Here is a 21,041-nt window from a genome sequence, read left to right on the forward strand (position 1 = left end):
GTAGAGCATGAGACTCTTAATCTCAGGGTCGTGGGTTCGAGCCCCACGTTGGGCAAAAACAAGTATTTTTTGCTGGATGATTGCATTGGCTCTCATAATATGGTGATTAATGTTGCATTAGACATGCACTAACTCCTAAAAATTGTATCTCCCTTGGTTACTCATTCATGAGAAATGTATCTCCAAGATTAGGTAGGGCCTGAGTCTAGGTTAACATGCAGTGATATCACTCCTATTCAAGTACTAAACATGCCAACCTGAAGTGTAAAACATCCCCTAGGTGTAGTTAAGGCATCAGTTAGGAGTGAACTGAACACTCATATTATGGGCAATTAGACTTAAAATAAAGTGTGGACAGCAGTAACGTTACTTTTGAAATGTGATGCTGAGTGAGCACACAGGGGAATTAGCTCAAATGGTAGAGCGCTCGCTTAGCATGCGAGAAGTAGCGGGATCGATGCCCGCATTCTCCATTCTAAAATTTGCATACATTTTACTTTTTAACTTGTAATTGCCATGGTTGTTGCAGAGTAAGAACAGAAAAGTCACAGATGGCTTTCAAATTTGGTGTAATTATAACAACTAAAGTGGTTTAATCAAAAGTGTTTAGGTATTCTATAGCACGTGAGAGGAATTTGATTTCTTATTCAATCTCAAAATGAAAATTTCACACCTTCCATTTTCATTTCGTCTTATTTTACTTGACATTCTTTCCTCTGAAGGATGTATAAAAGTGAAGTTCCTTGCAAAACAAGAGCAGAGGAATATCCAGAAACAGTTTTCCTTAATAAAAAATGATGAGTCTGCATACCATATTTAAGTGGGAGCCCGGCTAGCTCAGTCGGTAGAGCATGAGACTCTTAATCTCAGGGTCGTGGGTTCAAGCCCCACGTTGGGCAAAAACGAGTATTTTTTGCTGGATGATAGCATTGGCTCTCATAATATGGTGATTAATCTTGCATTAGACATGCACTAACTCCTAAAAATTGTATCTCCCTTGGTTACTCATTCATGAGAAATGTATCTCCAAGATTAGGTAGGGCCTGAGTCTAGGTTAACATGCAGTGATATCACTCCTATTCAAGTACTAAACATGCCAACCTGAAGTGTAAAACATCCCCTAGGTGTAGTTAAGGCATCAGTTAGGAGTGAACTGAACACTCATATTATGGGCAATTAGACTTAAAATAAAGTGTGGACAGCAGTAACGTTACTTTTGAAATGTGATGCTGAGTGAGCACACAGGGGAATTAGCTCAAATGGTAGAGCACTCGCTTAGCATGCGAGAGGTAGCGGGATCGATGCCCGCATTCTCCATTCTAAAATTTGCATACATTTTACTTTTTAACTTGTAATTGCCATGGTTGTTGCAGAGTAAGAACAGAAAAGTCACAGATGGCTTTCAAATTTGGTGTCATTATAACAACTAAAGTGGTTTAATCAAAAGTGTTTAGGTATTCTATAGCACGTGAGAGGAATTTGATTTCTTATTCAATCTCAAAATGAAAATTTCACACCTTCCATTTTCATTTCGTCTTATTTTACTTGACATTCTTTCCTCTGAAGGATGTATAAAAGTGAAGTTCCTTGCAAAACAAGAGCAGAGGAATATCCAGAAACAGTTTTCCTTAATAAAAAATGATGAGTCTGCATACCATATTTAAGTGGGAGCCCGGCTAGCTCAGTCGGTAGAGCATGGGACTCTTAATCTCAGGGTCGTGGGTTCGAGCCACACGTTGGGCGAAAACAAGTATTTTTTGCTGGATGATAGCATGGGCTCTCATAATATGGTGATTAATCTTGCATTAGACATGCACTAACTCCTAAAAATTGTATCTCCCTTGGTTACTCATTCATGAGAAATGTATCTCCAAGATTAGGTAGGGCCTGAGTCTAGGTTAACATGCAGTGATATCACTCCTATTCAAGTACTAAACATGCCAACCTGAAGTGTAAAACATCCCCTAGGTGTAGTTAAGGCATCAGTTAGGAGTGAACTGAACACTCATATTATGGGCAATTAGACTTAAAATAAAGTGTGGACAGCAGTAACGTTACTTTTGAAATGTGATGCTGAGTGAGCACACAGGGGAATTAGCTCAAATGGTAGAGCGCTCGCTTAGCATGCGAGAGGTAGCGGGATCGATGCCCGCATTCTCCATTCTAAAATTTGCATACATTTTACTTTTTAACTTGTAATTGCCATGGTTGTTGCAGAGTAAGAACAGAAAAGTCACAGATGGCTTTCAAATTTGGTGTCATTATAACAACTAAAGTGGTTTAATCAAAAGTGTTTAGGTATTCTATAGCACGTGAGAGGAATTTGATTTCTTATGCAATCTCAAAATGAAAATTTCACACCTTCCATTTTCATTTCGTCTTATTTTACTTGACATTCTTTCCTCTGAAGGATGTATAAAAGTGAAGTTCCTTGCAAAACAAGAGCAGAGGAATATCCAGAAACAGTTTTCCTTAATAAAAAATGATGAGTCTGCATACCATATTTAAGTGGGAGCCCGGCTAGCTCAGTCGGTAGAGCATGAGACTCTTAATCTCAGGGTCGTGGGTTCGAGCCCCACGTTGGGCGAAAACGAGTATTTTTTGCTGGATGATAGCATTGGCTCTCATAATATGGTGATTAATCTTGCATTAGACATGCACTAACTCCTAAAAATTGTATCTCCCTTGGTTACTCATTCATGAGAAATGTATCTCCAAGATTAGGTAGGGCCTGAGTCTAGGTTAACATGCAGTGATATCACTCCTATTCAAGTACTAAACATGCCAACCTGAAGTGTAAAACATCCCCTAGGTGTAGTTAAGGCATCAGTTAGGAGTGAACTGAACACTCATATTATGGGCAATTAAACTTAAAATAAAGTGTGGACAGCAGTAACGTTACTTTTGAAATGTGATGCTGAGTGAGCACACAGGGGAATTAGCTCAAATGGTAGAGCGCTCGCTTAGCATGCGAGAGGTAGCGGGATCGATGCCCGCATTCTCCATTCTAAAATTTGCATACATTTTACTTTTTAACTTGTAATTGCCATGGTTGTTGCAGAGTAAGAACAGAAAAGTCACAGATGGCTTTCAAATTTGGTGTCATTATAACAACTAAAGTGGTTTAATCAAAAGTGTTTAGGTATTCTATAGCACGTGAGAGGAATTTGATTTCTTATTCAATCTCAAAATGAAAATTTCACACCTTCCATTTTCATTTCGTCTTATTTTACTTGACATTCTTTCCTCTGAAGGATGTATAAAAGTGAAGTTCCTTGCAAAACAAGAGCAGAGGAATATCCAGAAATGGTTTTCCTTAATAAAAAATGATGAGTCTGCACACCATATTTAAGTGGGAGCCCGGCTAGCTCAGTCGGTAGAGCATGAGACTCTTAATCTCAGGGTCGTGGGTTCGAGCCCCACGTTGGGCGAAAACAAGTATTTTTTGCTGGATGATTGCATTGGCTCTCATAATATGGTGATTAATGTTGCATTAGACATGCACTAACTCCTAAAAATTGTATCTCCCTTGGTTACTCATTCATGAGAAATGTATCTCCAAGATTAGGTAGGGCCTGAGTCTAGGTTAACATGCAGTGATATCACTCCTATTCAAGTACTAAACATGCCAACCTGAAGTGTAAAACATCCCCTAGGTGTAGTTAAGGCATCAGTTAGGAGTGAACTGAACACTCATATTATGGGCAATTAGACTTAAAATAAAGTGTGGACAGCAGTAACGTTACTTTTGAAATGTGATGCTGAGTGAGCACACAGGGGAATTAGCTCAAATGGTAGAGCGCTCGCTTAGCATGCGAGAAGTAGCGGGATCGATGCCCGCATTCTCCATTCTAAAATTTGCATACATTTTACTTTTTAACTTGTAATTGCCATGGTTGTTGCAGAGAAAGAACAGAAAAGTCACAGATGGCTTTCAAATTTGGTGTAATTATAACAACTAAAGTGGTTTAATCAAAAGTGTTTAGGTATTCTATAGCACGTGAGAGGAATTTGATTTCTTATTCAATCTCAAAATGAAAATTTCACACCTTCCATTTTCATTTCGTCTTATTTTACTTGACATTCTTTCCTCTGAAGGATGTATAAAAGTGAAGTTCCTTGCAAAACAAGAGCAGAGGAATATCCAGAAACAGTTTTCCTTAATAAAAAATGATGAGTCTGCATACCATATTTAAGTGGGAGCCCGGCTAGCTCAGTCGGTAGAGCATGAGACTCTTAATCTCAGGGTCGTGGGTTCAAGCCCCACGTTGGGCGAAAACGAGTATTTTTTGCTGGATGATAGCATTGGCTCTCATAATATGGTGATTAATCTTGCATTAGACATGCACTAACTCCTAAAAATTGTATCTCCCTTGGTTACTCATTCATGAGAAATGTATCTCCAAGATTAGGTAGGGCCTGAGTCTAGGTTAACATGCAGTGATATCACTCCTATTCAAGTACTAAACATGCCAACCTGAAGTGTAAAACATCCCCTAGGTGTAGTTAAGGCATCAGTTAGGAGTGAACTGAACACTCATATTATGGGCAATTAGACTTAAAATAAAGTGTGGACAGCAGTAACGTTACTTTTGAAATGTGATGCTGAGTGAGCACACAGGGGAATTAGCTCAAATGGTAGAGCACTCGCTTAGCATGCGAGAGGTAGCGGGATCGATGCCCGCATTCTCCATTCTAAAATTTGCATACATTTTACTTTTTAACTTGTAATTGCCATGGTTGTTGCAGAGTAAGAACAGAAAAGTCACAGATGGCTTTCAAATTTGGTGTCATTATAACAACTAAAGTGGTTTAATCAAAAGTGTTTAGGTATTCTATAGCACGTGAGAGGAATTTGATTTCTTATTCAATCTCAAAATGAAAATTTCACACCTTCCATTTTCATTTCGTCTTATTTTACTTGACATTCTTTCCTCTGAAGGATGTATAAAAGTGAAGTTCCTTGCAAAACAAGAGCAGAGGAATATCCAGAAACAGTTTTCCTTAATAAAAAATGATGAGTCTGCATACCATATTTAAGTGGGAGCCCGGCTAGCTCAGTCGGTAGAGCATGGGACTCTTAATCTCAGGGTCGTGGGTTCGAGCCACACGTTGGGCGAAAACGAGTATTTTTTGCTGGATGATAGCATGGGCTCTCATAATATGGTGATTAATCTTGCATTAGACATGCACTAACTCCTAAAAATTGTATCTCCCTTGGTTACTCATTCATGAGAAATGTATCTCCAAGATTAGGTAGGGCCTGAGTCTAGGTTAACATGCAGTGATATCACTCCTATTCAAGTACTAAACATGCCAACCTGAAGTGTAAAACATCCCCTAGGTGTAGTTAAGGCATCAGTTAGGAGTGAACTGAACACTCATATTATGGGCAATTAGACTTAAAATAAAGTGTGGACAGCAGTAACGTTACTTTTGAAATGTGATGCTGAGTGAGCACACAGGGGAATTAGCTCAAATGGTAGAGCGCTCGCTTAGCATGCGAGAGGTAGCGGGATCGATTCCCGCATTCTCCATTCTAAAATTTGCATACATTTTACTTTTTAACTTGTAATTGCCATGGTTGTTGCAGAGTAAGAACAGAAAAGTCACAGATGGCTTTCAAATTTGGTGTCATTATAACAACTAAAGTGGTTTAATCAAAAGTGTTTAGGTATTCTATAGCACGTGAGAGGAATTTGATTTCTTATGCAATCTCAAAATGAAAATTTCACACCTTCCATTTTCATTTCGTCTTATTTTACTTGACATTCTTTCCTCTGAAGGATGTATAAAAGTGAAGTTCCTTGCAAAACAAGAGCAGAGGAATATCCAGAAACAGTTTTCCTTAATAAAAAATGATGAGTCTGCATACCATATTTAAGTGGGAGCCCGGCTAGCTCAGTCGGTAGAGCATGAGACTCTTAATCTCAGGGTCGTGGGTTCGAGCCCCACGTTGGGCGAAAACGAGTATTTTTTGCTGGATGATAGCATTGGCTCTCATAATATGGTGATTAATCTTGCATTAGACATGCACTAACTCCTAAAAATTGTATCTCCCTTGGTTACTCATTCATGAGAAATGTATCTCCAAGATTAGGTAGGGCCTGAGTCTAGGTTAACATGCAGTGATATCACTCCTATTCAAGTACTAAACATGCCAACCTGAAGTGTAAAACATCCCCTAGGTGTAGTTAAGGCATCAGTTAGGAGTGAACTGAACACTCATATTATGGGCAATTAGACTTAAAATAAACTGTGGACAGCAGTAACGTTACTTTTGAAATGTGATGCTGAGTGAGCACACAGGGGAATTAGCTCAAATGGTAGAGCACTCGCTTAGCATGCGAGAGGTAGCGGGATCGATGCCCGCATTCTCCATTCTAAAATTTGCATACATTTTACTTTTTAACTTGTAATTGCCATGGTTGTTGCAGAGTAAGAACAGAAAAGTCACAGATGGCTTTCAAATTTGGTGTCATTATAACAACTAAAGTGGTTTAATCAAAAGTGTTTAGGTATTCTATAGCACATGAGAGGAATTTGATTTCTTATTCAATCTCAAAATGAAAATTTCACACCTTCCATTTTCATTTCGTCTTATTTTACTTGACATTCTTTCCTCTGAAGGATGTATAAAAGTGAAGTTCCTTGCAAAACAAGAGCAGAGGAATATCCAGAAACAGTTTTCCTTAATAAAAAATGATGAGTCTGCATACCATATTTAAGTGGGAGCCCGGCTAGCTCAGTCGGTAGAGCATGGGACTCTTAATCTCAGGGTCGTGGGTTCGAGCCACACGTTGGGCGAAAACGAGTATTTTTTGCTGGATGATAGCATGGGCTCTCATAATATGGTGATTAATCTTGCATTAGACATGCACTAACTCCTAAAAATTGTATCTCCCTTGGTTACTCATTCATGAGAAATGTATCTCCAAGATTAGGTAGGGCCTGAGTCTAGGTTAACATGCAGTGATATCACTCCTATTCAAGTACTAAACATGCCAACCTGAAGTGTAAAACATCCCCTAGGTGTAGTTAAGGCATCAGTTAGGAGTGAACTGAACACTCATATTATGGGCAATTAGACTTAAAATAAAGTGTGGACAGCAGTAACGTTACTTTTGAAATGTGATGCTGAGTGAGCACACAGGGGAATTAGCTCAAATGGTAGAGCGCTCGCTTAGCATGCGAGAGGTAGCGGGATCGATGCCCGCATTCTCCATTCTAAAATTTGCATACATTTTACTTTTTAACTTGTAATTGCCATGGTTGTTGCAGAGTAAGAACAGAAAAGTCACAGATGGCTTTCAAATTTGGTGTCATTATAACAACTAAAGTGGTTTAATCAAAAGTGTTTAGGTATTCTATAGCACGTGAGAGGAATTTGATTTCTTATGCAATCTCAAAATGAAAATTTCACACCTTCCATTTTCATTTCGTCTTATTTTACTTGACATTCTTTCCTCTGAAGGATGTATAAAAGTGAAGTTCCTTGCAAAACAAGAGCAGAGGAATATCCAGAAACAGTTTTCCTTAATAAAAAATGATGAGTCTGCATACCATATTTAAGTGGGAGCCCGGCTAGCTCAGTCGGTAGAGCATGAGACTCTTAATCTCAGGGTCGTGGGTTCGAGCCCCACGTTGGGCGAAAACGAGTATTTTTTGCTGGATGATAGCATTGGCTCTCATAATATGGTGATTAATCTTGCATTAGACATGCACTAACTCCTAAAAATTGTATCTCCCTTGGTTACTCATTCATGAGAAATGTATCTCCAAGATTAGGTAGGGCCTGAGTCTAGGTTAACATGCAGTGATATCACTCCTATTCAAGTACTAAACATGCCAACCTGAAGTGTAAAACATCCCCTAGGTGTAGTTAAGGCATCAGTTAGGAGTGAACTGAACACTCATATTATGGGCAATTAGACTTAAAATAAACTGTGGACAGCAGTAACGTTACTTTTGAAATGTGATGCTGAGTGAGCACACAGGGGAATTAGCTCAAATGGTAGAGCGCTCGCTTAGCATGCGAGAGGTAGCGGGATCGATGCCCGCATTCTCCATTCTAAAATTTGCATACATTTTACTTTTTAACTTGTAATTGCCATGGTTGTTGCAGAGTAAGAACAGAAAAGTCACAGATGGCTTTCAAATTTGGTGTCATTATAACAACTAAAGTGGTTTAATCAAAAGTGTTTAGGTATTCTATAGCACGTGAGAGGAATTTGATTTCTTATGCAATCTCAAAATGAAAATTTCACACCTTCCATTTTCATTTCGTCTTATTTTACTTGACATTCTTTCCTCTGAAGGATGTATAAAAGTGAAGTTCCTTGCAAAACAAGAGCAGAGGAATATCCAGAAACAGTTTTCCTTAATAAAAAATGATGAGTCTGCATACCATATTTAAGTGGGAGCCCGGCTAGCTCAGTCGGTAGAGCATGGGTCTCTTAATCTCAGGGTCGTGGGTTCGAGCCACACGTTGGGCGAAAACGAGTATTTTTTGCTGGATGATAGCATGGGCTCTCATAATATGGTGATTAATCTTGCATTAGACATGCACTAACTCCTAAAAATTGTATCTCCCTTGGTTACTCATTCATGAGAAATGTATCTCCAAGATTAGGTAGGGCCTGAGTCTAGGTTAACATGCAGTGATATCACTCCTATTCAAGTACTAAACATGCCAACCTGAAGTGTAAAACATCCCCTAGGTGTAGTTAAGGCATCAGTTAGGAGTGAACTGAACACTCATATTATGGGCAATTAGACTTAAAATAAAGTGTGGACAGCAGTAACGTTACTTTTGAAATGTGATGCTGAGTGAGCACACAGGGGAATTAGCTCAAATGGTAGAGCGCTCGCTTAGCATGCGAGAGGTAGCGGGATCGATGCCTGCATTCTCCATTCTAAAATTTGCATACATTTTACTTTTTAACTTGTAATTGCCATGGTTGTTGCAGAGTAAGAACAGAAAAGTCACAGATGGCTTTCAAATTTGGTGTCATTATAACAACTAAAGTGGTTTAATCAAAAGTGTTTAGGTATTCTATAGCACGTGAGAGGAATTTGATTTCTTATGCAATCTCAAAATGAAAATTTCACACCTTCCATTTTCATTTCGTCTTATTTTACTTGACATTCTTTCCTCTGAAGGATGTATAAAAGTGAAGTTCCTTGCAAAACAAGAGCAGAGGAATATCCAGAAACAGTTTTCCTTAATAAAAAATGATGAGTCTGCATACCATATTTAAGTGGGAGCCCGGCTAGCTCAGTCGGTAGAGCATGAGACTCTTAATCTCAGGGTCGTGGGTTCAAGCCCCACGTTGGGCGAAAACAAGTATTTTTTGCTGGATGATAGCATTGGCTCTCATAATATGGTGATTAATCTTGCATTAGACATGCACTAACTCCTAAAAATTGTATCTCCCTTGGTTACTCATTCATGAGAAATGTATCTCCAAGATTAGGTAGGGCCTGAGTCTAGGTTAACATGCAGTGATATCACTCCTATTCAAGTACTAAACATGCCAACCTGAAGTGTAAAACATCCCCTAGGTGTAGTTAAGGCATCAGTTAGGAGTGAACTGAACACTCATATTATGGGCAATTAGACTTAAAATAAAGTGTGGACAGCAGTAACGTTACTTTTGAAATGTGATGCTGAGTGAGCACACAGGGGAATTAGCTCAAATGGTAGAGCGCTCGCTTAGCATGCGAGAGGTAGCGGGATCGATGCCCGCATTCTCCATTCTAAAATTTGCATACATTTTACTTTTTAACTTGTAATTGCCATGGTTGTTGCAGAATAAGAACAGAAAAGTCACAGATGGCTTTCAAATTTGGTGTCATTATAACAACTAAAGTGGTTTAATCAAAAGTGTTTAGGTATTCTATAGCACGTGAGAGGAATTTGATTTCTTATGCAATCTCAAAATGAAAATTTCACACCTTCCATTTTCATTTCGTCTTATTTTACTTGACATTCTTCCCTCTGAAGGATGTATAAAAGTGAAGTTCCTTGCAAAACAAGAGCAGAGGAATATCCAGAAACGGTTTTCCTTAATAAAAAATGATGAGTCTGCATACCATATTTAAGTGGGAGCCCGGCTAGCTCAGTCGGTAGAGCATGAGACTCTTAATCTCAGGGTCGTGGGTTCAAGCCCCACGTTGGGCGAAAACGAGTATTTTTTGCTGGATGATTGCATTGGCTCTCATAATATGGTGATTAATCTTGCATTAGACATGCACTAACTCCTAAAAATTGTATCTCCCTTGGTTACTCATTCATGAGAAATGTATCTCCAAGATTAGGTAGGGCCTGAGTCTAGGTTAACATACAGTGATATCACTCCTATTCAAGTACTAAACATGCCAACCTGAAGTGTAAAACATCCCCTAGGTGTAGTTAAGGCATCAGTTAGGAGTGAACTGAACACTCATGTTATGGGCAATTAGACTTAAAATAAAGTGTGGACAGCAGTAACGTTACTTTTGAAATGTGATGCTGAGTGAGCACACAGGGGAATTAGCTCAAATGGTAGAGCGCTCGCTTAGCATGCGAGAGGTAGCGGGATCGATGCCCGCATTCTCCATTCTAAAATTTGCATACATTTTACTTTTTAACTTGTAATTGCCATGGTTGTTGCAGAGTAAGAACAGAAAAGTCACAGATGGCTTTCAAATTTGGTGTCATTATAACAACTAAAGTGGTTTAATCAAAAGTGTTTAGGTATTCTATAGCACGTGAGAGGAATTTGATTTCTTATGCAATCTCAAAATGAAAATTTCACACCTTCCATTTTCATTTCGTCTTATTTTACTTGACATTCTTTCCTCTGAAGGATGTATAAAAGTGAAGTTCCTTGCAAAACTAGAGCAGAGGAATATCCAGAAACAGTTTTCCTTAATAAAAAATGATGTGTCTGCATACCGTATTTAAGTGGGAGCCGGCTAGCTCAGTCGGTAGAGCATGAGACTCTTAATCTCAGGGTCGTGGGTTCGAGCCCCACGTTGGGCGAAAACGAGTATTTTTTGCTGGATGATAGCATTGGCTCTCATAATATGGTGATTAATCTTGCATTAGACATGCACTAACTCCTAAAAATTGTATCTCCCTTGGTTACTCATTCATGAGAAATGTATCTCCAAGATTAGGTAGGGCCTGAGTCTAGGTTAACATGCAGTGATATCACTCCTATTCAAGTACTAAACATGCCAACCTGAAGTGTAAAACATCCCCTAGGTGTAGTTAAGGCATCAGTTAGGAGTGAACTGAACACTCATATTATGGGCAATTAGACTTAAAATAAAGTGTGGACTGCAGTAACGTTACTTTTGAAATGTGATGCTGAGTGAGCACACAGGGGAATTAGCTCAAATGGTAGAGCGCTCGCTTAGCATGCGAGAGGTAGCGGGATCGATGCCCGCATTCTCCATTCTAAAATTTGCATACATTTTACTTTTTAACTTGTAATTGCCATGGTTGTTGCAGAGTAAGAACAGAAAAGTCACAGATGGCTTTCAAATTTGGTGTCATTATAACAACTAAAGTGGTTTAATCAAAAGTGTTTAGGTATTCTATAGCACGTGAGAGGAATTTGATTTCTTATGCAATCTCAAAATGAAAATTTCACACCTTCCATTTTCATTTCGTCTTATTTTACTTGACATTCTTTCCTCTGAAGGATGTATAAAAGTGAAGTTCCTTGCAAAACAAGAGCAGAGGAATATCCAGAAACAGTTTTCCTTAATAAAAAATGATGAGTCTGCATACCATATTTAAGTGGGAGCCCGGCTAGCTCAGTCTGTAGAGCATGAGACTCTTAATCTCAGGGTCGTGGGTTCAAGCCCCACGTTGGGCGAAAACAAGTATTTTTTGCTGGATGATAGCATTGGCTCTCATAATATGGTGATTAATCTTGCATTAGACATGCACTAACTCCTAAAAATTGTATCTCCCTTGGTTACTCATTCATGAGAAATGTATCTCCAAGATTAGGTAGGGCCTGAGTCTAGGTTAACATGCAGTGATATCACTCCTATTCAAGTACTAAACATGCCAACCTGAAGTGTAAAACATCCCCTAGGTGTAGTTAAGGCATCAGTTAGGAGTGAACTGAACACTCATATTATGGGCAATTAGACTTAAAATAAAGTGTGGACAGCAGTAACGTTACTTTTGAAATGTGATGCTGAGTGAGCACACAGGGGAATTAGCTCAAATGGTAGAGCGCTCGCTTAGCATGCGAGAGGTAGCGGGATCGATGCCCGCATTCTCCATTCTAAAATTTGCATACATTTTACTTTTTAACTTGTAATTGCCATGGTTGTTGCAGAGTAAGAACAGAAAAGTCACAGATGGCTTCCAAATTTGGTGTCATTATAACAACTAAAGTGGTTTAATCAAAAGTGTTTAGGTATTCTATAGCACGTGAGAGGAATTTGATTTCTTATGCAATCTCAAAATGAAAATTTCACACCTTCCATTTTCATTTCGTCTTATTTTACTTGACATTCTTCCCTCTGAAGGATGTATAAAAGTGAAGTTCCTTGCAAAACAAGAGCAGAGGAATATCCAGAAACGGTTTTCCTTAATAAAAAATGATGAGTCTGCATACCATATTTAAGTGGGAGCCCGGCTAGCTCAGTTGGTAGAGCATGAGACTCTTAATCTCAGGGTCGTGGGTTCAAGCCCCACGTTGGGCGAAAACGAGTATTTTTTGCTGGATGATTGCATTGGCTCTCATAATATGGTGATTAATCTTGCATTAGACATGCACTAACTCCTAAAAATTGTATCTCCCTTGGTTACTCATTCATGAGAAATGTATCTCCAAGATTAGGTAGGGCCTGAGTCTAGGTTAACATACAGTGATATCACTCCTATTCAAGTACTAAACATGCCAACCTGAAGTGTAAAACATCCCCTAGGTGTAGTTAAGGCATCAGTTAGGAGTGAACTGAACACTCATGTTATGGGCAATTAGACTTAAAATAAAGTGTGGACAGCAGTAACGTTACTTTTGAAATGTGATGCTGAGTGAGCACACAGGGGAATTAGCTCAAATGGTAGAGCGCTCGCTTAGCATGCGAGAGGCAGCGGAATCGATGCCCGCATTCTCCATTCTAAAATTTGCATACATTTTACTTTTTAACTTGTAATTGCCATGGTTGTTGCAGAGTAAGAACAGAAAAGTCACAGATGGCTTTCAAATTTGGTGTCATTATAACAACTAAAGTGGTTTAATCAAAAGTGTTTAGGTATTCTATAGCACGTGAGAGGAATTTGATTTCTTATGCAATCTCAAAATGAAAATTTCACACCTTCCATTTTCATTTCGTCTTATTTTACTTGACATTCTTTCCTCTGAAGGATGTATAAAAGTGAAGTTCCTTGCAAAACAAGAGCAGAGGAATATCCAGAAACAGTTTTCCTTAATAAAAAATGATGTGTCTGCATACCGTATTTAAGTGGGAGCCGGCTAGCTCAGTCGGTAGAGCATGAGACTCTTAATCTCAGGGTCGTGGGTTCGAGCCCCACGTTGGGCGAAAACGAGTATTTTTTGCTGGATGATTGCATTGGCTCTCATAATATGGTGATTAATCTTGCATTAGACATGCACTAACTCCTAAAAATTGTATCTCCCTTGGTTACTCATTCATGAGAAATGTATCTCCAAGATTAGGTAGGGCCTGAGTCTAGGTTAACATACAGTGATATCACTCCTATTCAAGTACTAAACATGCCAACCTGAAGTGTAAAACATCCCCTAGGTGTAGTTAAGGCATCAGTTAGGAGTGAACTGAACACTCATGTTATGGGCAATTAGACTTAAAATAAAGTGTGGACAGCAGTAAAGTTACTTTTGAAATGTGATGCTGAGTGAGCACACAGGGGAATTAGCTCAAATGGTAGAGCGCTCGCTTAGCATGCGAGAGGTAGCGGGATCGATGCCTGCATTCTCCATTCTAAAAATTGCATGCATTTTACTTTTTAACTTGTAATTGCCATGGTTGTTGCAGAGTAAGAACAGAAAAGTCACAGATGGCTTTCAAATTTGGTGTCATTATAACAACTAAAGTGGTTTAATCAAAAGTGTTTAGGTATTCTATAGCACGTGAGAGGAATTTGATTTCTTATGCAATCTCAAAATGAAAATTTCACACCTTCCATTTTCATTTCGTCTTATTTTACTTGACATTCTTTCCTCTGAAGGATGTATAAAAGTGAAGTTCCTTGCAAAACAAGAGCAGAGGAATATCCAGAAACGGTTTTCCTTAATAAAAAATGATGAGTCTGCATACCATATTTAAGTGGGAGCCTGGCTAGCTCAGTCGGTAGAGCATGAGACTCTTAATCTCAGGGTCGTGGGTTCGAGCCCCACGTTGGGCGAAAACGAGTATTTTTTGCTGGATGATAGCATTGGCTCTCATAATATGGTGATTAATCTTGCATTAGACATGCACTAACTCCTAAAAATTGTATCTCCCTTGGTTACTCATTCATGAGAAATGTATCTCCAAGATTAGGTAGGGCCTGAGTCTAGGTTAACATGCAGTGATATCACTCCTATTCAAGTACTAAACATGCCAACCTGAAGTGTAAAACATCCCCTAGGTGTAGTTAAGGCATCAGTTAGGAGTGAACTGAACACTCATATTATGGCCAATTAGACTTAAAATAAAGTGTGGACAGCAGTAACGTTACTTTTGAAATGTGATGCTGAGTGAGCACACAGGGGAATTAGCTCAAATGGTAGAGCGCTCGCTTAGCATGCGAGAGGTAGCGGGATCGATGCCCGCATTCTCCATTCTAAAATTTGCATACATTTTACTTTTTAACTTGTAATTGCCATGGTTGTTGCAGAGTAAGAACAGAAAAGTCACAGATGGCTTTCAAATTTGGTGTCATTATAACAACTAAAGTGGTTTAATCAAAAGTGTTTAGGTATTCTATAGCACGTGAGAGGAATTTGATTTCTTATGCAATCTCAAAATGAAAATTTCACACCTTCCATTTTCATTTCGTCTTATTTTACTTGACATTCTTTCCTCTGAAGGATGTATAAAAGTGAAGTTCCTTGCAAAACAAGAGCAGAGGAATATCCAGAAACGGTTTTCCTTAATAAAAAATGATGAGTCTGCACACCATATTTAAGTGGGAGCCCGGCTAGCTCAGTCGGTAGAGCATGAGGCTCTTAATCTCAGGGTCATGGGTTCGAGCCCCATGTTGGGCGAAAACGAGTATTTTTTGCTGGATGATTGCATTGGCTCTCATAATATGGTGATTAATCTTGCATTAGACATGCACTAACTCCTAAAAATTGTATCTCCCTTGGTTACTCATTCATGAGAAATGTATCTCCAAGATTAGGTAGGGCCTGAGTCTAGGTTAACATACAGTGATATCACTCCTATTCAAGTACTAAACATGCCAACCTGAAGTGTAAAACATTCCCTAGGTGTAGTTAAGGCATCAGTTAGGAGTGAACTGAACACTCATGTTATGGGCAATTAGACTTAAAATAAAGTGTGGACAGCAGTAACGTTACTTTTGAAATGTGATGCTGAGTGAGCACACAGGGGAATTAGCTCAAATGGTAGAGCGCACGCTTAGCATGCGAGAGGTAGCGGGATCGATGCCCGCATTCTCCATTCTAAAATTTGCATACATTTTACTTTTTAACTTGTAATTGCCATGGTTGTTGCAGAGTAAGAACAGAAAAGTCACAGATGGCTTTCAAATTTGGTGTCATTATAACAACTAAAGTGGTTTAATCAAAAGTGTTTAGGTATTCTATAGCACGTGAGAGGAATTTGATTTCTTATGCAATCTCAAAATGAAAATTTCACACCTTCCATTTTCATTTCGTCTTATTTTACTTGACATTCTTTCCTCTGAAGGATGTATAACAGTGAAGTTCCTTGCAAAACAAGAGCAGAGGAATATCCAGAAACAGTTTTCCTTAATAAAAAATGATGTGTCTGCATACCATATTTAAGTGGGAGCCCGGCTAGCTCAGTCAGTAGAGCATGAGACTCTTAATCTCAGGGTCGTGGGTTCGAGCCCCACGTTGGGCGAAAACGAGTATTTTTTGCTGGATGATAGCATTGGCTCTCATAATATGGTGATTAATCTTGCATTAGACATGCACTAACTCCTAAAAATTGTATCTCCCTTGGTTACTCATTCATGAGAACTGTATCTCCAAGATTAGGTAGGGCCTGAGTCTAGGTTAACATGCAGTGATATCACTCCTATTCAAGTACTAAACATGCCAACCTGAAGTGTAAAACATCCCCTAGGTGTAGTTAAGGCATCAGTTAGGAGTGAACTGAACACTCATATTATGGGCAATTAGACTTAAAATAAAGTGTGGACAGCAGTAACGTTACTTTTGAAATGTGATGCTGAGTGAGCACACAGGGGAATTAGCTCAAATGGTAGAGCGCTCGCTTAGCATGCGAGAGGTAGCGGGATCGATGCCCGCATTCTCCATTCTAAAATTTGCATACATTTTACTTTTTAACTTGTAATTGCCATGGTTGTTGCAGAGTAAGAACAGAAAAGTCACAGATGGCTTTCAAATTTGGTGTCATTATAACAACTAAAGTGGTTTAATCAAAAGTGTTTAGGTATTCTATAGCACGTGAGAGGAATTTGATTTCTTATGCAATCTCAAAATGAAAATTTCACACCTTCCATTTTCATTTCGTCTTATTTTACTTGACATTCTTTCCTCTGAAGGATGTATAAAAGTGAAGTTCCTTGCAAAACAAGAGCAGAGGAATATCCAGAAACAGTTTTCCTTAATAAAAAATGATGAGTCTGCATACCATATTTAAGTGGGAGCCCGGCTAGCTCAGTCGGTAGAGCATGAGACTCTTAATCTCAGGGTCGTGGGTTCGAGCCCCACGTTGGGCGAAAACGAGTATTTTTTGCTGGATGATTGCATTGGCTCTCATAATATGGTGATTTATCTTGCATTAGACATGCACTAACTCCTAAAAATTGTATCTCCCTTGGTTACTCATTCATGAGAAATGTATCTCCAAGATTAGGTAGGGCCTGAGTCTAGGTTAACATACAGTGATATCACTCCTATTCAAGTACTAAACATGCCAACCTGAAGTGTAAAACATTCCCTAGGTGTAGTTAAGGCATCAGTTAGGAGTGAACTGAACACTCATGTTATGGGCAATTAGACTTAAAATAAAGTGTGGACAGCAGTAACGTTACTTTTGAAATGTGATGCTGAGTGAGCACACAGGGGAATTAGCTCAAATGGTAGAGCGCTCGCTTAGCATGCGAGAGGTAGCGGGATCGAAGCCCGCATTCTCCATTCTAAAATTTGCATACATTTTACTTTTTAACTTGTAATTGCCATGGTTGTTGCAGAGTAAGAACAGAAAAGTCACAGATGGCTTTCAAACTTGGTGTCATTATAACAACTAAAGTGGTTTAATCAAAAGTGTTTAGGTATTCTATAGCACGTGAGAGGAATTTGATTTCTTATGCAATCTCAAAATGAAAATTTCACACCTTCCATTTTCATTTCGTCTTATTTTACTTGACATTCTTTCCTCTGAAGGATGTATAAAAGTGAAGTTCCTTGCAAAACAAGAGCAGAGGAATATCCAGAAACAGTTTTCCTTAATAAAAAATGATGAGTCTGCATACCATATTTAAGTGGGAGCCCGGCTAGCTCAGTCGGTAGAGCATGAGACTCTTAATCTCAGGGTCGTGGGTTCGAGCCCCACGTTGGGCGAAAACGAGTATTTTTTGCTGGATGATTGCATTGGCTCTCATAATATGGTGATTTATCTTGCATTAGACATGCACTAACTCCTAAAAATTGTATCTCCCTTGGTTACTCATTCATGAGAAATGTATCTCCAAGATTAGGTAGGGCCTGAGTCTAGGTTAACATACAGTGATATCACTCCTATTCAAGTACTAAACATGCCAACCTGAAGTGTAAAACATTCCCTAGGTGTAGTTAAGGCATCAGTTAGGAGTGAACTGAACACTCATGTTATGGGCAATTAGACTTAAAATAAAGTGTGGACAGCAGTAACGTTACTTTTGAAATGTGATGCTGAGTGAGCACACAGGGGAATTAGCTCAAATGGTAGAGCGCTCGCTTAGCATGCGAGAGGTAGCGGGATCGAAGCCCGCATTCTCCATTCTAAAATTTGCATACATTTTACTTTTTAACTTGTAATTGCCATGGTTGTTGCAGAGTAAGAACAGAAAAGTCACAGATGGCTTTCAAACTTGGTGTCATTATAACAACTAAAGTGGTTTAATCAAAAGTGTTTAGGTATTCTATAGCACGTGAGAGGAATTTGATTTCTTATGCAATCTCAAAATGAAAATTTCACACCTTCCATTTTCATTTCGTCTTATTTTACTTGACATTCTTTCCTCTGAAGGATGTATAAAAGTGAAGTTCCTTGCAAAACAAGAGCAGAGGAATATCCAGAAACAGTTTTCCTTAATAAAAAATGATGAGTCTGCATACCATATTTAAGTGGGAGCCCGGCTAGCTCAGTCGGTAGAGCATGAGACTCTTAATCTCAGGGTCGTGGGTTCGAGCCCCACGTTGGGCGAAAACGAGTATTTTTTGCTGGATGATTGCATTGGCTCTCATAATATGGTGATTTATCTTGCATTAGACATGCACTAACTCCTAAAAATTGTATCTCCCTTGGTTACTCATTCATGAGAAATGTATCTCCAAGATTAGGTAGGGCCTGAGTCTAGGTTAACATACAGTGATATCACTCCTATTCAAGTACTAAACATGCCAACCTGAAGTGTAAAACATTCCCTAGGTGTAGTTAAGGCATCAGTTAGGAGTGAACTGAACACTCATGTTATGGGCAATTAGACTTAAAATAAAGTGTGGACAGCAGTAACGTTACTTTTGAAATGTGATGCTGAGTGAGCACACAGGGGAATTAGCTCAAATGGTAGAGCGCTCGCTTAGCATGCGAGAGGTAGCGGGATCGAAGCCCGCATTCTCCATTCTAAAATTTGCATACATTTTACTTTTTAACTTGTAATTGCCATGGTTGTTGCAGAGTAAGAACAGAAAAGTCACAGATGGCTTTCAAACTTGGTGTCATTATAACAACTAAAGTGGTTTAATCAAAAGTGTTTAGGTATTCTATAGCACGTGAGAGGAATTTGATTTCTTATGCAATCTCAAAATGAAAATTTCACACCTTCCATTTTCATTTCGTCTTATTTTACTTGACATTCTTTCCTCTGAAGGATGTATAAAAGTGAAGTTCCTTGCAAAACAAGAGCAGAGGAATATCCAGAAACAGTTTTCCTTAATAAAAAATGATGAGTCTGCATACCATATTTAAGTGGGAGCCCGGCTAGCTCAGTCGGGAGAGCATGAGACTCTTAATCTCAGGGTCGTGGGTTCGAGCCCCACGTTGGGCGAAAACGAGTATTTTTTGCTGGATGATTGCATTGGCTCTCATAATATGGTGATTTATCTTGCATTAGACATGCACTAACTCCTAAAAATTGTATCTCCCTTGGTTACTCATTCATGAGAAATGTATCTCCAAGATTAGGTAGGGCCTGAGTCTAGGTTAACATACAGTGATATCACTCCTATTCAAGTACTAAACATGCCAACCTGAAGTGTAAAACATTCCCTAGGTGTAGTTAAGGCATCAGTTAGGAGTGAACTGAACACTCATGTTATGGGCAATTAGACTTAAAATAAAGTGTGGACAGCAGTAACGTTACTTTTGAAATGTGATGCTGAGTGAGCACACAGGGGAATTAGCTCAAATGGTAGAGCGCTCGCTTAGCATGCGAGAGGTAGCGGGATCGATGCCCGCATTCTCCATTCTAAAATTTGCATACATTTTACTTTTTAACTTGTAATTGCCATGGTTGTTGCAGAGTAAGAACAGAAAAGTCACAGATGGCTTTCAAATTTGGTGTCATTATAACAACTAAAGTGGTTTAATCAAAAGTGTTTAGGTATTCTATAGCACGTGAGAGGAATTTGATTTCTTATGCAATCTCAAAATGAAAATTTCACACCTTCCATTTTCATTTCGTCTTATTTTACTTGACATTCTTTCCTCTGAAGGATGTATAACAGTGAAGTTCCTTGCAAAACAAGAGCAGAGGAATATCCAGAAACAGTTTTCCTTAATAAAAAATGATGTGTCTGCATACCATATTTAAGTGGGAGCCCGGCTAGCTCAGTCGGTAGAGCATGAGACTCTTAATCTGAGGGTCGTGGGTTCGAGCCCCACGTTGGGCGAAAACGAGTATTTTTTGCTGGATGATAGCATTGGCTCTCATAATATGGTGATTAATCTTGCATTAGACATGCACTAACTCCTAAAAATTGTATCTCCCTTGGTTACTCATTCATGAGAAATGTATCTCCAAGATTAGGTAGGGCCTGAGTCTAGGTTAACATGCAGTGATATCACTCCTATTCAAGTACTAAACATGCCAACCTGAAGTGTAAAACATTCCCTAGGTGTAGTTAAGGCATCAGTTAGGAGTGAACTGAACACTCATATTATGGGCAATTAGACTTAAAATAAAGTGTGGACAGCAGTAACGTTACTTTTGAAATGTGATGCTGAGTGAGCACACAGGGGAATTAGCTCAAATGGTAGAGCGCACGCTTAGCATGCGAGAGGTAGCGGGATCGATGCCCGCATTCTCCATTCTAAAATTTGCATACATTTTACTTTTTAACTTGTAATTGCCATGGTTGTTGCAGAGTAAGAACAGAAAAGTCACAGATGGCTTTCAAATTTGGTGTCATTATAACAACTAAAGTGGTTTAATCAAAAGTGTTTACGTATTCTATAGCACGTGAGAGGAATTTGATTTCTTATGCAATCTCAAAATGAAAATTTCACACCTTCCATTTTCATTTCGTCTTATTTTACTTGACATTCTTTCCTCTGAAGGATGTATAAAAGTGAAGTTCCTTGCAAAACAAGAGCAGAGGAATATCCAGAAACAGTTTTCCTTA

The 21,041-nt window shown here is 38.9% G+C and overlaps 5 non-coding genes across 5 annotated transcripts; all 5 read left to right on the top strand.

Moving 5' to 3' along the window:
* The first annotated feature begins 826 nt into the window (after nt 1–826).
* Nucleotides 827–899, top strand: TRNAK-CUU (transfer RNA lysine (anticodon CUU)). The gene has a single exon. It is a non-coding gene; the product is annotated as a tRNA-Lys (tRNA).
* A 4,565-nt stretch (nt 900–5,464) lies between these two features.
* TRNAA-AGC (transfer RNA alanine (anticodon AGC)) lies at nt 5,465–5,537 on the top strand. Its single transcript has one exon. It is a non-coding gene; the product is annotated as a tRNA-Ala (tRNA).
* Nucleotides 5,538–17,278: 11,741 nt separating this feature from the next.
* On the top strand, nt 17,279–17,351 carry TRNAA-AGC (transfer RNA alanine (anticodon AGC)). Its single transcript has one exon. It is a non-coding gene; the product is annotated as a tRNA-Ala (tRNA).
* A 771-nt stretch (nt 17,352–18,122) lies between these two features.
* On the top strand, nt 18,123–18,195 carry TRNAA-AGC (transfer RNA alanine (anticodon AGC)). Its single transcript has one exon. It is a non-coding gene; the product is annotated as a tRNA-Ala (tRNA).
* Nucleotides 18,196–18,966: 771 nt separating this feature from the next.
* On the top strand, nt 18,967–19,039 carry TRNAA-AGC (transfer RNA alanine (anticodon AGC)). Its single transcript has one exon. It is a non-coding gene; the product is annotated as a tRNA-Ala (tRNA).
* The last annotated feature ends 2,002 nt before the right edge of the window (nt 19,040–21,041 follow it).

The sequence above is a fragment of the Triturus cristatus genome, chromosome 4_1 (genome assembly GCF_964204655.1).
Source record: "Triturus cristatus chromosome 4_1, aTriCri1.1, whole genome shotgun sequence".
In the NCBI taxonomy this organism is placed as follows: domain Eukaryota; kingdom Metazoa; phylum Chordata; class Amphibia; order Caudata; family Salamandridae; genus Triturus; species Triturus cristatus.